The sequence below is a fragment of the Cupressus sempervirens genome, chromosome 5 (genome assembly GCF_028749045.1).
Source record: "Cupressus sempervirens isolate cs-2001-9-10 chromosome 5, ASM2874904v1, whole genome shotgun sequence".
NCBI classification, from domain to species: domain Eukaryota; kingdom Viridiplantae; phylum Streptophyta; class Pinopsida; order Cupressales; family Cupressaceae; genus Cupressus; species Cupressus sempervirens.
The window spans coordinates 1039385617-1039403329 of record NC_143122.1 but is presented as its reverse complement, the minus strand read 5'-3'; positions in this window follow the sequence as shown (position 1 = coordinate 1039403329).

Sequence of the window (17713 nt, the reverse complement as noted above, 5' to 3'; positions counted from 1 at the left end):
TAGGGATTCAAAGTCTTCTAATATGGACTCTATGTACTAAATGCTGTAAGAGACTCCTAATAGGGTCCATCCTCTAATAAGGAATATTTATATTAGTACATCATCTTGTGGGCATCATTTCCACCAGGGTTTTCTCTCTGATCAAAGGTTTCCCTAGTCAACATATCTGGTGCAATTGTCTATGTGCATGTTATTATCATTGTTGTTTACTTTTTTTGAATGGTTAAGTTTGTTTAAAGAAGGGAAATGTTTTAATCGTCAAATAACTGATTCACTCCCCCTCCGTCCCCCCTCAGTTATCTTGGTGGACTACTATTTCTAACAAATATATGTATTCTTCCAATAGTCTTTTGACATGTGCCCCTCCCATCTAAAGCTTTTTGCAATCCTTTTCTTTATAAGGATTTCCAAGATGTGGAAAAGGGGCTAGCTAGATGAATTTTTAGAGTTTCTATGCAAAAAATAGGTGTTGTAGTGATTTCTAAAGAATCCTTCATAGCTTTTGCTACATTTTTTCTTTACAGTCAGTCTTGAGGAATGTTATGGTGCTATCTTTGAAGCCTAAATAAAGGAATAGTTCAAAAGCCCTTCTTGTGTCTTTATTGCTTAAATTACTGATTTGATATAAATTCTGTGATTTCTTCTAAATCCCTAAGTTTGTGTCTCAATTTATTTGCACTTGTAAATTTTATGGAGTGTTCATATAGATTATAAGTCATGAAATTATACTTTGTCTCAAGTACTTAACGGTGAATGTCAGCATTCCCCTTAGCATCTTGTCTAACTATTTTCCTTCTTATGAAATACTTATGTATGATTTTTCTTGTAACCAATATTGTGCTTATCTCAACTATTCAGAAGTGTTTCATCGTGTCAGGTCAGCAATATTTTCATCTTAATGTTTCGTGCATCACCTCTTTTACTTTCAACATTTACTTTCAAATAATCCTTCTATCCATTTACCTCTCAAGTTTAACTTATGTATAATGAAAAAAATAGGTCAAACATCATAAGGAACTAGCCTAGAACTTGGAGATTCACTCCTAACCTCGATATACCCACTACCCAAGAGTGTTTTCCATGTTACTCAAAGTTTACAGAGTTAGAATCTAGTCTAGGCACAAATTCTATAGATAATAGTCATCATGAGGTCAATAGGGTCGATGAAGAGTTAGGGTGAGATTTTTACTATTGTTAAGGTTTGTGATTTTGAGATGATAGGAAGGTCATTTGACCAAATTGGTGAAAAGTTGCAAAAAATGTAAAACTTTCAAAAGTTTCTTGAGAAACTTTTGGCAAGAAAGTTGCAAAGAATTGAAGAGGAGTCCTAAAGTAAAACTAACCACCTTATATAAAAAAATGAGAAGAGAGTTTATAGGTCAAATTTCATAATAGTGCAAAAATTTGTTATAAAGTTACAAAGTGCATTTTTTGCAATTTCTTGCAAAAGTTGTCAAGAATGCACAACCAAGAGAAAAGGTTGGTTGGGAAATGACCAAATGACCTGGAGGAGTGTATATGTGTTGGAGATCATGATGAAAAAGCTAATGGAGGATTTTCAAAATCTTCTTAGGAGAATGCTAATGTTTTCTTTTGTTTTGTAACAACACCTTACTCTTCCAAAAGCATATACTCTAGACCCTCAACTCACACTATAGACCTATCAATGGTCAATTTAATCATTTAATACCCCCACTAGACTCGACAAACTCAATCATCTTCCTCATTTTGATATCCATGCATTCAAGCATGCCCCATGTTCTATGGTTGTCTTTAAACCAACAAACCTGTAAGAATTTTCCTTAGGGAAAAATTCACCCAAGACTAGGGAACTCAAACACAAGCAAAAAACTTTACCAGATTATGATCAGAATAACAATATAGTATTCAATTCAATGTACAAATACACTAGGAGTGCCTATATATAAAGGCCTCCAGAATGCTTCTATAATGCCTAGAAGTTAGCAACATGATAAGTCATACAACTAGGCACATGTCCACTAGGTGTGGGTTATCCTCCATTTAGCTCAGGAGTAAGTGCAATGATGAGAGGATAAGCCTAGAAAGGTGTGGCATGAAAAATAATGTTGTAGAAAGCATGTTCTTAATTAGGAGTGCAAATAATTGTTTTGTCTACATGACAACTCATTTAATTATGCAAAATTCAGTGTTGTAGACACCATGTGCTTAATTAGAGTTGTGTTCTTCTATGTTGTCAACATGACAACTCATAAAGGTATGCAAACTCCTAAGTGTCAAACTAAAAAAATGATAAAATAATGCATTAACCAAAGTAAACTTAAGTAAAGTGTAAATAGTAAATATCTATTTACACCAAATGCATGATGGGTCCCAGCTACAAGGAAATGTTAGGTACCCATGTACAAAATCAATGCTATACATACAATGATGCAATGCAATCTCTCATAAAGTATAGAAAGAGCAAAAACCTCATGGGAAAAACCCTTCTCCAAAAAGAGAGATGAGTGCAAGAAAGAAAATGAGAGAGAAGAAGACCTCAGATGGACACTCCTCTTGTAAAATATTTCATGAGTCTCTAGATCCATTAGTTTGTATGCATTGAGATGGTGAGGATATCCAACAAATATGCATGGTTTTTTGTGTGGTTCTAATGCTTTTTAATTTTGTGGAGGTATCCTTGCCCATGCTGGACAACCAAAAACTTTGAAATGCTTTACACTTGGTTTTCTTCCACACCATGCCTCAAAAGTTGTAATTCCATCTAAGGCCTTATGGGGACTTCTATTTTGAATGTAATTGGCACAACACATGGCTTCTACCCAAAAATACTTGATCTAGAGACTTATGTTGAAGCATACAAGTGGTTTTTTCTTTAAGGGTTCTATTCTTCCTTTCAGTGACACCGTTCTATTGTGGCATGTATGCAACTAAATTTTGAAGATCAATACCCTCATGAGTGCAAAAGTATATAAGCCTGGAGTTGACATATTCCCTGCCATTATCTGTTCGTAGAATCTTGATGGCTTTCCCTAATTTTTTCTCAACTTGAGCTTTGAATGTGATGAAGTTATCAAATACTTCACTCTTATGAGCAAGAAAAAAGACCCAAGTGTACCGTGAAAGGTCATCAATAAATGTGAGAACATACCGAGCCTTACCAAATGATGGTACCAAAAATGGGCTAGCTACATTACTATGAACCAATTCAAGAATAGCAGTTGCCTTCCAAGACTTCCCCTTGTCATATTTATCTTTGGGATGCTTACCTACTTCACAACCTAGACATACATCCTCTGAATACTTGATGTGAGGTAGACCAATGACCATATCCTTGCTACTGAGTTGGTGAAGGTAGTGATAATTAAGATGTCCAAATCTCTCTTGCCATAGTTTACTTTGTTTATTTGAATGATTCAACAAGGCAAGGGAAGTGGACTTAGACACAAAATGTGAGAAAGAATAAAGTTTTGTCTCATGATTAGCCTTTCCAACCACCACCATAGAATCATCTTGGAGATTTTTCACCACAACTTTGTCGGGGAGGAACTCTACTTTATTGCCACATCCATAGTGAGTTATCTAATAGATGGAGAGAAGGTTGGTGCTAAGGTTAGGAACATGAATAACATCCTTGAAGATACCACTTTCCAACTCAACATTACCTTTCCCTTCAACTTCAACTTGAGGATCATTGCCCACATTAGATGTAAGGTACATTTGATGGTTTCAAAGAGGAAAATTGCTCCCTTGAAGCACATATATGATGTGTTGCTCCTAAATCAAGAACCCATTCCTTAGCATTGTTTGTATTTACTACCAAAGATTGTCCCTTACCCTTTGAAGTCGATGAAGATCCCTTATCCTTATATTCATTTGGTACTTCAATTTTGTGCTTCTTCATTATGTTTACCAATTCACCAATCTACTTATCCTTGCACTCAAGTTCATCATGACCATTCCTCTTACAATAGGAACAAGTTTTCTTCTCCTTTTTGTTGGAATTGTTTCCCTTTTGGTTATTTTTGGAAGAAGACTTTCCTTGTTGTGAATAAGATTGTTGAGTGGAAGAAGATTTATGTGAGGAAGATTGTTGTTTTGAGGAGGATTGTTGTGTGTCATCTTGTGGCTTAGCCTTCCACTGCCTCTACTTCTTGTTGGAGTTTGTACCACTTGAATTACCTTCATTAGCTACCAAGGCTTTGGTCTTGGAAGACTTGAGAATCCCCATACTCACTAAATTGTCAAATCAACATTTCTCAAATTTCTCAAATGAATGCTTAACTTAGGCATTACCCATTATTAATTTGTGAGTATTATAACTAAAAATAAAAGGAGCATATTCAGGTGAAAAATGAGTCATGATGTGTTTGATCATCTTTCCATCCTTGATGGGTTCACCACAATCCTTAAGTTGTGCCCTATACATGTCTACTTGGGTAAGATAGTCTTTGATGGTGTCGAAATTCTGAGGATCCAACTTGAGAAGTTCATCCTCTATGGTGTAAGCCATGTCTTCATCTACTATCTCATACAATGCTTCAAGTTTAGCCCAAACCTCTAATGGATTGGTAAGCTTCCTAATGTGAAATTTGACAGGATCAAAGATATTTTTCAACAAGGTTCCTAGGGCCATCTCTTGTTTGAATTCCTAGTCTTCTTTCTGAGCTTCATCAACATCAGCAAGATGTTTCATTGCTGCACCAGTTACATAATGCAATAAACCTTTTTTCTACCAATGGTTCCTTAATGTTTTCTTTCCAAGTAGCATATTTATCTAGATTTAACTTTGAAAAAGAACCCATAATACAAGGGCACAAGATCAAGGAGACACAATACACAATACACATCCCCCCTTTTTACTCAATCAAAAAATCCCCCCCCCCCCCCCAAATGAATGATTTTGGCATTTTATAGGTAGTGCATTTTACAATAGGCCACTTGTCAAAATGGACAAAGTGGGCTTCTAATTTTGTTGATTACAACCTCTGTATAGAGTACAAATCTGGAATTTTACAATGTAGCTTAAAAATTCAACAATTGTGAAGCAATACAATGCAAAATAAGACCTATTTCTAAAAGTGGTATTTTTGTCCACACAAACCTACAATCTGACTGGAGATTTCAAAAGTAGACAAAAAAAATGTACTTTCAAAAAAAATGAAACCTGAAAAGGAGTCCAGATGAGCCCGTATAATGTAATTGAAGTTGCAAAATGTAGGATTGGATAGGTACAGTCACCAAAAAATGCTATTTTCAACAAATCCATGCACCGAAACTAGAAAAGAACTACACCTCTAAAAAGTTCAAGAAATTCTACCCAATTTTTTTTAAAAAATTGCACCTAATTTGGAGTCTAGATGACCAAGTTATGGCCTCTCAAAGTTAGACTATCAAATCAAAATTACATCTAAAGAGGGGTCTGGAGAGGAAAACATGATGTTAAATTTGATGGTCAAATGGCCACCACAATAGTTCAAAATTTCCTCATAATGACGACCAAACAACCATCAAATTTAAGATAGTAGTTAGCTGACATCAATGAAAAGGTAGGCCCTTGCTAATGTGGCAATGATGTCACCTGCATAGCTGATGAAATCAGCCATACGAACTTATATGGATGTGTAATATAGGGTCTTATGTGGATGTATAGTTGGTGGATGTGGTAGTGCTGACCTATCTTAAACTAGCAGTCCATGTGTCTGAAGTCTGTATACAAACGTGGCTTTGACTATGCGAAGGTGGCTTTATGTGATTGTTGGTGGGTAAGGGCTTCAAAATGCATCGCGTGGCACTACTGGTGGTACTCCACGTGGTGACATCTCGTAGTCATTCATGTGTGTGTCAGTCTAGCAAAGAAAAAGGGTGTCAATGAAAAAATGGAAAATGTTAGAGGGCCAGATTTAAAAAATAGCAGGGTGGTGAGGGATATATCCCACATTCACCCTATGACAAATGCGAGAGGCTTTAAAAACAAATCCCATTTGATACAAAACAAAAAGGCTGCAAAAGTATGTGGAGTTGCTGATTGTTGGGAGCTTGTCTGCCAGTTTGGATTGGCAAGTGGCCGGATTTGTGTAGGCTTGCCAGTGGCCTATATTGTCATCGTATTTGAAATGGAATGCCTAGAAAATTTGATAAGACTTTCGAACTACCAATCAAAATAAAAATTCTGTACAAGATCGGGGTGTGACTGCCTAGTGCCTGTACAAAAAAAATTTCTTTGCATGCTGAACTGTGCTAAAAATCTTGAAAAAAATATTCCAAAAATGCAAAATTAAATAGATCTGAAAATTAATTAAATAGATTGAATAATGACCATACTAGATTTGAAAATCGAGACTTCAGGTTCTGGTTTGCAAAAAAAAATTTCCTCAAAATTGACTATGGCAAAAAATAGGCAAATTTATAGTCAATTTTCACTGAATCAACACTCCAAACATAATGGTGAGGTTTGCTTCAGCTCTAGACACTCCCGATTACTGCAAATGCTTTAGATCTGAATCGGGTCCCTTTGAGAGATGAAGCAACAAGGTCTCCAATGGCTATGTGATGAGAATTTCACTTAGCTCTAATACCATGTAAGAATTTGCCTTAAGGAAAAATTCACCCAAGACCAAGGAACTCAAACACAAGCACAAAATAGATCAGAGTATGATCAAAATAACAATATACTATTCAATTCAATGTACAAGTACACTATGAGTTCCTGTATATAAAGGCCTCGGGAATTCTCCTAGAATGACTAGAAGTTAGCAACATGATAAGTCATATAACCCTGGGCACATGTCCACTAGGTATGGGTTATCTTCCATTTAGCACAGGAGTAAGTGTGATGATGAGCAGATAAGCCTATAAAGGTATAGCATGAAAAATAATGTTGTAGAAACCATGTGCTTAAATAGGAGTGCAAATAACTATGTTGTCTACTTGACAACTCAGTTAATTATGCAAACTCCAGTGTTGTAGACACCATGTGCTTAATTAGAGTTGCATTCTTCTATTTTTTCAACATGACAACTCATAAAGGTACAACCACTCCTAAGTGTCAACCTAAGAAAATAATAAAATAATGCATTAACCTAAGTAAACTTAAGTGTAAATAGTAAATATCTATTTACACCAACACAACCCAACACCCCTCAATCTCTCCAGTAGGTGTTCCTAACTTCCAAATGTCCTCACTACCTTCTAAATAACATATACACTACTCCCCAAGTGATAGGTTTCAATGGTTAATCACCCACAACTATATTTCCCTCTTCTAGGACTATCCTACTAGCCTTGCGCAACGAGAAATTTGTAGATTTCTCCAAATTTTCCCAAAAGACATTCCAAACAAATTATATATTAAAATACCCTTTCCCAATTTATTAAACACATGTAGAAATAAATCCCAATTTTTTTACAACATCCCTTCCAAAAATTATTGGTTTACTTTTGGATGCTAGGCCTAATACCCTATGTTTTCAAAACAACCCAACCATAGGTGCACTTCTAGATCTTTCCACTTTCAAAAGTATCATGAAATGGATCTAATTAGAGGAATATACATCCAATTTGACTCTATGACAACTTTGGATATGAAAGACCCAATTTAGACCCCAAAAATCTAGGGCTTGCTCAATGTCTAACCTCCCAACACCATGCCTGCAAAATAAAAATTGTTACACCATCCTTAAACTATTCTAAGATGGACTCCATCATAAAAAGATTCCCTCTAATGGCTAGATCTTCCACTACTACACCTATGGATCTATTTTATGACCCCAAAAGCACTCCCAAATACCATCAAACTCCTCCAAACACACTGCACTTACAAAATCTCATTCTTTCTTGCATTAAAATTGTTATAATGATATAATGCAATGTTAGGATCCATCCCCAAGTGACAAAAATTATAAAAATGGGATGGATCTATTAATCTAATTTTGGTTTTAACATATGAGTAATAATACACTTAAGTCATTACTTAACAGTACTTAGTGTAGGCTAAGAAAGTATTGTATGTCGACCATAAGTTGTCAAATAATGCCTGTCAAGTCTAATATACAATATGTGTCAAGCACCAGTATGTGTTAAGCAGAAAGTTAGTGTTGAGTCACTCTAGTGATGAGAAAGTTAATACATTCCTAGTGATTCAGATGTCAAGTGAACAATGGATGTTGAGTCATTCAGAGGACAAGTTACAACATTGAAGATGTAATGGATGTCGAGCATCAGAGACTTCAAGTGTCGTGTAAATAGTTTTGGACATAGTTGTTTGTAATGGCACAAACTCCTATGTAAACCATTTTTGGGCTGACTTGGTGATTGTTTTAGAATTCTAGACATACAAAGTTTATTATGAATCCCTATGTAGTACATGAAACCAATCAAGTTGAGGGATGTTCTAAGAAGAAAAATGGGTGAATCACAATCATTGATTCCTACCTAACCTTAGGTCACCTAAATATTTTTAAGAAGAAAAAACCCTAAAGAGTTCATGTGTGTGAAGGAAGAGATTTGCATATGCAAAAAGAGCATTCATAATGACTAAGGAGATGTCAAAGGATTGAAATGCAGAATTAGTTAGAGAGAATAGAGGAAAGTAGAGAGAGGATAGAAGTGATATATCTAATCAGGAGGATCAAGTATACACCAGTAAAGAGAAGATCTAATAACTAGTAGACCAGTGCTAACCAAAGGATCAAGGTTGAGACATTCTAATAGGTGAATTAGTAAAATCTCTTCACAAAGTAGCCCTAACAAGTTTCAAGTTCTAGCAGACTTTTGCATAAATCTCTTAACCGAGTGCTTACTTTATTGTAAGTTAAAATTCTTTAACCAGTCACAATTTTAGTAGGGTGTTGAAATCCTTTAAGAGGGTGAGACCTAATTGCCTTTGTAAGCCTTTAATAGGGCAGACCTTTCACAGGGAAGATCATAGTTTATGATCAAACTTATTGTAACCTTAACTAGCTACACTTTAGAACTATAGTAGTAAATATTTGTGGGTGTCATCCTCACTCCAGTTTTACCTTCTCGTTGGAGGGTTTCTTGGTTACCAACTATCTTGTGTCATATGTGTTATTTTCTTTCATGCTATGGATGAACATGTGTAGCTAGAAATTTCAATGTAAATCATGAGATTGATGTGTAGTGAATATTTTTATTGTTAAAATTTAGAAAGAATAATTCACCCTGCCCCCCATCCCTCAAAGTTTTCATTCCCATTGTAAATTCCAATAGGATCATTCAATTTACATCTTGAACCAACACAAAACCATTGCCTTATTTCAAACTAGTCAATAGAAAATGTTATAATTCTTTAGAATAACTAAGAGGGGGGGTGAATCAGTTATTCAAGGTCCAATGTCACTTTGTCTCTCAATCCTCAATAGCACATAACTGAAACTATCATGCATGTAATTTGAACATTTAAACAACTATGAAAAGTAGACATGCATCACACCATAACATTGAGAATTTGATATCCCAGAAACCCTCCATGAATAAGAAGGTAAAATTGGGGTGGAGATGACACCCAAAAAATAACTACACAATTGATTTCAACCACTTCTGATGGTCTGCCCTGTTAAAGGCCTGCCCTATTAAAGGCTATAACACATTGTTAAATGTGACCTTGTTAGAGGATTTCACCATACTATTAGGAATGGGCCTGGTTAAAGGACTTTGGAACATTCACTTGGAATGTCACCCTGTTAAAGGATTTACAACATGGCTATTAAACCAACCTAAGTTTATAGGATTTATCTTAACTGTTACAATTGCTAGAGAGTAACAAAAATGGCTTTTGATCTGATACAACTTACAACATATCTTGCCGATTGTAGATCACACTTTAGTTCAATCCTTTGCTTGGCTTTAATCACTTTAGATCTATCAGCTTGTCATCTCAAGCTTCATCACCTTGAGTCATCTTACTTATCATACCAATGCAATCATATTAATGGTCCCCTATTGAAGCAAAGTATCTATGCTCTCTTTCACCTTAGCACTTTCTTCAGCACTTCATGATTTCATGCTTGACCACCTCTCCATCTTTGCTTTGTGACCTTTTGATTCCTTAAATAGAAATCTAGAATCTCTTTTCAGCTTGATTCTCCCTCTCCAATTTTAGGGTTTCAATAGATTAGGTAAGATACAATGTATCTATCCCATATCTTGCTCTTACCTAAAAACTTCATCTAGAATCCAATTGTATTTTCCAAAAAAAAAATGATTTACATTGTATTCTATGCCACCAGCTCATCATTATTATCTTCTATCTAATTCAAAAAATTCTAGATAACAAGCATGTCGGCTCAAATCTGATGAATCTTTGATTTTCAAAATAATGCAGCAACTCGGCATTATTGATTTACTAATGCTGGGCACCCTCTATATTATTCAACTTTTGTATTTTGCTCAGCATCTAATCTTCACTTGGCACTTGATATTTACTCGGTGCTTGAAGATTACTCGGCATTTGATATTTACTCAGCACTTGAAGATCACTCGGCACACTTTAAAGCTGAACTTTCTCGGCTTCAACTAAGAATCTATTTGGCACTAACTAGATTGCTCGGCACTCTCTTATGAACTTAGTTAGGCTAAACAAATGACTTAGCTAAACCTTACATCTTTGATATGTCTTGGTGTGTCTATCATCTATGTCTTAGAGTATGTCATCAATACACTATTTCATCAATGGTTTAGCTGATCCTTATACTTCATTACAATATCATAACTTCAACCTTTCTCTAGGTACTCTAGTTACATCTTATTGATTGCCACCTCCTTGTCAATCAACCAACTTTTAGTATTTGGATTAGTAAAGAAATTTTCATTCCTGCAAGTAGCAAGTTTGACATTAATGACAAAACAATCATTGAAAACATTCTTTATCAGTTCCATTACTCCTCAATCATGAGCTTTTCAATTATTTCTAACAATCTCCCTCTTTGGCATTGATGGCAAACCAAACTGATCACTTAATCAACTTAGTTACCACCAAACTTTTGATACATTTTATGCTACTTTCTGCTTCTCCCTCTTTACTATTGCATCCTTACTACTGATCTTATATCTCTCTCTCTCTTTCATATATATCTCCTTCTTACTTTGTAGATGATCAATTTTCTACATATATCTCCCTCTTTGACATAAATGCCAAAGATATAACATCTTAATCATGTGAAATATAAGCTTTGCATCTCATTTCTTCTCCCTCTATCACCATGCTTGTGACTAATTTGGAATTCCTACTACTGTTTTCATCCTCTGCATCATTCTTCTAATATTTCAATGATTTGTTCATGTTGATGTAGGGCAGCTTCTTTGCTTTAAACTGCTTGAGTTAGGGGCATTACCCCCAGCTTGTCTCTAAGATATTCATAAGCATCCTTGGGCAATGGATTGGTGAAGATATCTATAGTTTGTTCCTTTGTGTGAATGTACTCCATCTTCACTTGTTTTTCTTCTACCAATTCTCTGAAATAATGATACTTGATTGCAATATGCTTGGTTTTTACATGCATTATTGGATTCTTGGATATGTTTATAACACTTGTATTATCGGGTAAGTGCACAAAGTTGTGGAGCCAAAAGGGGGGTATAAGTGGACACCTTTTTCCTGAAATCAAAAAATTCTGGACTTCAACAAGAATTTGAAGATAGTTACACTCAAAATTTTAAGATATGACAAAAAAAAAAAGTCGTAGTCCTTTGAATCTAGTTTCTAAACTACTAATTTTTTTTTAAAATGGTTTAGTTTTAGGTCCTCAAAAAAGGGGGCCACAGAAAGTGGTACTGTTTATTCCAAAAAAACATAGCATAGTACAAAGTGTGGCCCCCCTAAAATTTTAACTTTTTTTTTGAAATTCTTTAATTGCTCTGGTCAAAAGTTACCTAACACTATGTAGTTTATCCCAAATTTTTCGGGTAATTTTATAATGTGTATTTTTTTTTTAATGAATTTTTAAATTAGACCCATCCCAAAAATGTGAAATATCTATGTGCTCCCCCTAGAAATGATTGAAAAATAATCTAAAATAAAAACTTCTTTTTTTCAAAGTGTGTAGAATGGAGTCTAGTTTCTAAAAAACTAAGTTGTTACAAAATTCAATGAATGAGCTAAAATCTACAACCCAATGAGTACATGGTGGTTTTTGACAAAAAATGAACATACATTCAAAAGAAATTATAGATGAAAGACTTAAAATAGTTCAAATTAAAAATAAATTATATGGTTAGATAGCTAACACAGAGACCTATAATGTTATGTAACCTGATCTTATCAATACCCAACCACGAAGAATCTTGAAGGGGAGCACACAAGAAAAATCAATCATTTTTTGTATGTTTGCTGGAAAACACGTCTCAGACCTATTTATAAACTCCAAACCTTTGGGTTGGATCTCCAAGGCAAAACCAAGCCTTAGGCTTGGTTTTAATGCAAAGCTTTGAATAGTGTGTGCACCCTATAGCGTGCACACCCTATTAAAATGCTATTGAATTCGAGGTAGTGCGCATGTGCTATAGTGCACACACACTATTGAGACCTAAATTGCAAACCAAAACCAAGAGAGAGCTGGGGGGGTGGGGCGAGGGAATGGCTATTTGTGTGTGTGAGAGAGATAGAGAGAAAGTAGGGGATGGGAGAGGGGAGAGAGGAAGTGAGAAAGAGTAGGGGTGGCAGAGAGAGTATAGGATAGGAGATAGAGGAAATGTGAGAGAGTAGGGGTGGCAAAGAGAGTACAAGATGCAAGAGAGAGGAAGTATGAGAGAGAGAGTAGAGGTGGCAAAGAGAGAGTATGGGATGGGGGAGAGAGATTGAAAGTAGGGGATGGGAGAGAGAGGAAGTGTGAGAGAGAGTACAAGTTGGGAGAGAGAGATTGAGAGTAGGGGATGGGGGAGAGAGAGAGTAGGTGGTGGGAGACGAAGTGGGAGAGGAAGAGCAAGAGAGAGGAGGATGGGAGTGCATGCGTGTGAAAGAGAGAGAGTAGGGAATGGGAGAGTGGGAAGATAGAGTATCTTGAGAGAGAGTAGGGGATGGAAGAGAGAGTAGGGGATGGAAGATAGAGTAGGCGATGGGAGAGGGAGTGGGAGAGGGAGAGAGAGAGGGGGGATGGAAATGTGTGTAAGAGAGAAAGAGAGAGAGTGTGAAAATGTGAGAGAGGGTAGGGGGTAGTAGAGAGAGAGTAGAGAGGGAGAGAGTGAGAGAGTGAGAGAGAGAGTGAGAGAGAGTGAGAGTAGGCAGTGGGAGAGGGAGAGTGAGTGAGAGAAAAAGTAGAGGATGGGAGAGGAGAGAGGGGGGATGGGTGTGTGTGAAAGAGAGAGAGTAGGGAATGAGAGAGGGGAGAGAGAGATAGAGAGAGGAGGGGATGGGATAGAAAGAGAGTAGGCAATGGCAGAGGGAGTGGGAGAGGGAGAGAGAGGGTGGATGGAGGAGAAAGAGATTAGGCAATGGTAGAGAGAGTGGGAGAGGGAGAGAGAGGGGGGATGGAAGTGTGTGTAAGAGAGAAAGTAGGGGATGGGAGAGAGTGTGAGAGAGAGTAGGGGTGGCAAAGAGAGAGAGAGTGAGAGTAGGGGATGGGAGAGAGAGGGAGAGAGAGAGAGAGAGAGAGATAGTAGGTGATGGGAGAGGGAGTGGGAGGGAGAGGGAGAGGGGGAATGGAAGTGTGTAAGAGAGATAGAGTTGGGGATGGAGAGAGTAGGCAATGGGAGAGGGAGTGAGAGAGAGAGGGGGGGGGAATGGGAATGTGTATAAGAGAGATAGAGTAGGGGATGGGAGAGAGTGTGAGAGTTTGAGAGAGATTAGGGGGTGGTAGAGAGAGCTTGTACAGGATGGGGGTGAGAGAGAGAGAGAGAGAGAGAGAGAGAGAGTATGAGAGAGAGTAGGGGATGGAAGAGAGAGAGTGAGAGTAGGGGATGGGAGAGAGAAATTAAAGAGGGAAAGAGAATACTTAAGAGAGAGAGAGATAGTAGGTGGTGCAAGAGGGAGTGGGAGAGGGAGAGAGAGGGGGGACGGGAGTGTGTGTGACAAATCTAGAGAGTAGGGGATGGGAGAGGAGAGAGAGAGGGGGGGATGGGAGTGCATGTCTATGAAAGAGACAGAATAGGGGATGGGAGAGGGGAGAGAGAGAGTAGGGGATGGAGGAGAGGGAGTGGGAGAGGGAGAGAGAGAGGGGGAATGGGAATGTGTGTAAGAGAGACAGAGTAGGGGATGGGAGAGAGTGTGAGAGTGTGAGAGAGAGTAGGTGGTGGCAGAGAGAGCTCGTATGGGATGGGAGAGAGAGAGTGAGATTAGGGGATGGGAGTGTGAGAGATAGTAGGAGATGGGAGAGAGAGAGTGAGAGAGTAAGGGATGGGATGGGAGAGAGAGAACTTGAGAGAGAGAGAGAGATCTAGTAGGTGGTAAGAGAGGGAGAGGGAGAGAGATAGGGGGGATGGGAGTGTGCGTGACAGATGTAGAGAGTAGGGGATGGGAGAGAAGAGAGTGGGGGGATAAGAGTGTGTGTGTCTATGAAAGAGAGAGAGTAGGGGATGGGAGAGAGTGTGAGAGTGTGAGAGAGAGCAGGGGGTGGTAGAGAGAGAGTACGAGATGGGAGAGACAGAGTGAAAGGATGGGAGAGATAGAGTGAAAGGATGGGAGAGAGTAGGGGGCGGTAGAGAGTGAGAGAGAGTAGGGGGCGGCAGAGAGAGAGAGAGAGTACGGGATGGGAGAGACAGAGTGAAAGGATGGGAGAGAGTGTGAGAGAGAGTAGGGGATGGGAGAGAGTGTGAGAGAGAGTTGGGAATGGGAGAGAGAGAGAGTAAGAGTAGGGGATGGGAGAGAGAGAGTAGAGAGGGAGAGAGAGAACTTGAGAGAGAGAAATAGTAGGTGACCTGGGAGAGGGAGTGGGAGAGGAGGAGAGAGAGGGATGGGAGTGCGTGTGAAAAATCTAGAGAGTAGGGGATGGGAGAGAGGAGAGAGGGGGGATGGGAGTGTGAGTGTGTGTGTGTGTGTCTGTGAAATAGAGAGAGTAGGGGATAGGAGAGAGTGTGAGAGAGAGTAGGGGGTGGCAAAGAGAGAGTACGAGATGGGAGAAACAGAGTGAAAGGATGGGAGAGAGTGTGAGAGAGAGTAGGGGATGGGAGAGAGTGTGAGAGAGAGTTGGGAATGGGAGAGAGAGAGAGTAAGAGTAGGGGATGGGAGAGAGAGAGTAGAGAGGGAGAGAGAGAACTTGAGAGAGAGAAATAGTAGGTGACCTGGGAGAGGGAGTGGGAGAGGAGGAGAGAGAGGGATGGGAGTGCGTGTGACAAATCTAGAGAGTAGGGGATGGGAGAGAAGAGAGAGGGGGGATGGGAGTGTGAGTGTGCGTGTGTGTGTCTGTGAAAGAGAGAGAGTAGGGGATAGGAGAGAGTGTGAGAGTGTGAGAGAGAGTAGGGGGTGGCAAAGAGAGAGTACGAGATGGGAGAGACAAAGTGAAAGGATGGGAGAGAGTGTGAGAGAGAGTAGGGGATGGGAGAGAGTGTGAGAGAGAGTTGGGAATGGGAGAGAGAGAGAGTAAGAGTAGGGGATGGGAGAGAGAGAGTAGAGAGGGAGAGAGAGAACTTGAGAGAGAGAAATAGTAGGTGACCTAGGAGAGGGAGTGGGAGAGGAGGAGAGAGAGGGATGGGAGTGCGTGTGAAAAATCTAGAGAGTAGGGGATGGGAGAGAAGAGAGAGGGGGGATGGGAGTGTGAGTGTGTGTCTGTGTCTGTGAAAGAGAGAGAGTAGGGGATAGGAGAGAGTGTGAGAGTGTGAGAGAGAGTAGGGGGTGGCAAAGAGAGAGTACGAGATGGGAGAGACAGAGTGAAAGGATGGGAAAGAGTGTGAGAGAGAGTAGGAGGTGATAGAGAGAGAGAGAGTATGAGATGAGAGAGACAGAGTGAAAGGATGAGAGAGAGTGTCAGAGAGAGTAGGGGATGGGAGAGAGTGTGAGAGAGAGTTGGGGATTGGAGAGAGAGAGAGAGAGAGTAAGAGTAGGGGATGGGAGAGAGAGAGAGAGAAAGAGTAGGGGATGGGAGAGAGAGAGAGATAGTAGGTGGTGGGAGAGGGAGTGGGAGAGGAGGAGAGAGAGGGATGGGAGTGTGTGTGAGCGATCTAGAGAGTAAGGGATGGGAGAGGGGAGAGAGAGAGGGGGATGGGAGTGTGTATCTATAAAAGAGAGAGTTTAGGGGATGGGAGAGGGGAGAGAGAGAGTAGCGGATGGGAGTGTGTGTAAGAGAGAGTAGGGGATGGGAGAGAGTGTGAGAGAGAGTAGGAGGTGGCAGAGAGAGAGAGTAAGAAGTGGGAGAGGGAGGATGGGAGTGTGTGTGAGAGATCTAAAGAGTAAAGGATGGGAGAGGGGAGAGAGAGAGAGTGTAGGGCATGGGAGAGGGGAGAGAGAGTAGGAAGAGAGAGAGAGTAGGGAGAGAGAGAGAGAGTAGGGAGGGTGGAGAGTGATGTGTTCTAATATAGTGCATACACGCTATGTGAAATCACCTAAAAATGGTCCAAAAAAAACTTTGGGGCCTGTTTCATTCATTCTCTGCTTTTGTTCTGTTCTGCACTCTGTTATCCTGACAGAAATCACAGGTTTCAACACAGCAAACATTCTTTCAAAGTGGCAAACACTATTTCAAGCTAACAAACACTATTTCAAGGTGGCAAACACTTTTGGAAGCTAACAAACACCAAATTCAATCATTGGATACACGATTTGAAGACTTTTTGAATATTCCTTGTATAGAAAAGGTTAGTGCAATCTATTTTAAATATCTTTTGTTGATATATAGATACAAATTTGATTATAATTTGACATGTTGTTTAATATATAGTGAATTCATTGAAATTTGTATGTTTCAATGAAATGTTATTTCGAAATGGTTAGAAATTTGACAAGTCATTATATATATATATTGTGTATTCATTCAAATAATTATAATTTTTATATGTATTTGAATAATTTGTAATTTACACATTTTAAGTAATTCAAATGTTTGAATAATTTGACATGTAGAAATCATCATCATGCCAAGGAAGAAACCAAAAATTCAAACAAATGAAGATAGGGAGAGAGATTTGGCAATTAAAAGAGATAAAATGAAATTACAACGTGAGCAAAGAAAATTGCAAAGCAATAATGAAGAATTGACTTTCGAAGAGGATCAAGAACCACTGGTACCATGAAACAAAGAGGAAGAATTGGAAAGACAAAGAGAACGAATGAGACTGTTACGCTCAAGAAGACAATTGAATTGTGAAGCTACACCATCTTCTAATGTTGGAGTCATATCGTCCGCTACACCATCTTCCAATGTTGAAGTCATATCGTCCTCTCATGTTGAAGAGACACCGATTTGTAGATCTAACGATAGACACACTCCATCATGTCATGTTGAAGGCACAACATCAACACATCAAGTAGGTGATATTCCATCTTTTGCATCTTATTGCCAAGGCACATCATCTTTGGTTCAAGGTACGCAATACACTCAACCTTATGTTGATGTTCAAAATGTTGAGAGAATTGAAGAGATTATAACACCTTCTAGAATTCGTTTTAGAAGACCAAAATATTTAATTGATATTGATAGTAACATTTTGAAATCAATACCTGACAAGATTAGCAAGCGTACTTGTCAAAGAAAAGTTAATCGTATGTGGAGATTATTTTTTGATGAATTAAATATTACAGGTCAATGCCAATTATTTGTTGAAATGATGAAGAATTTAAAATTTAGGC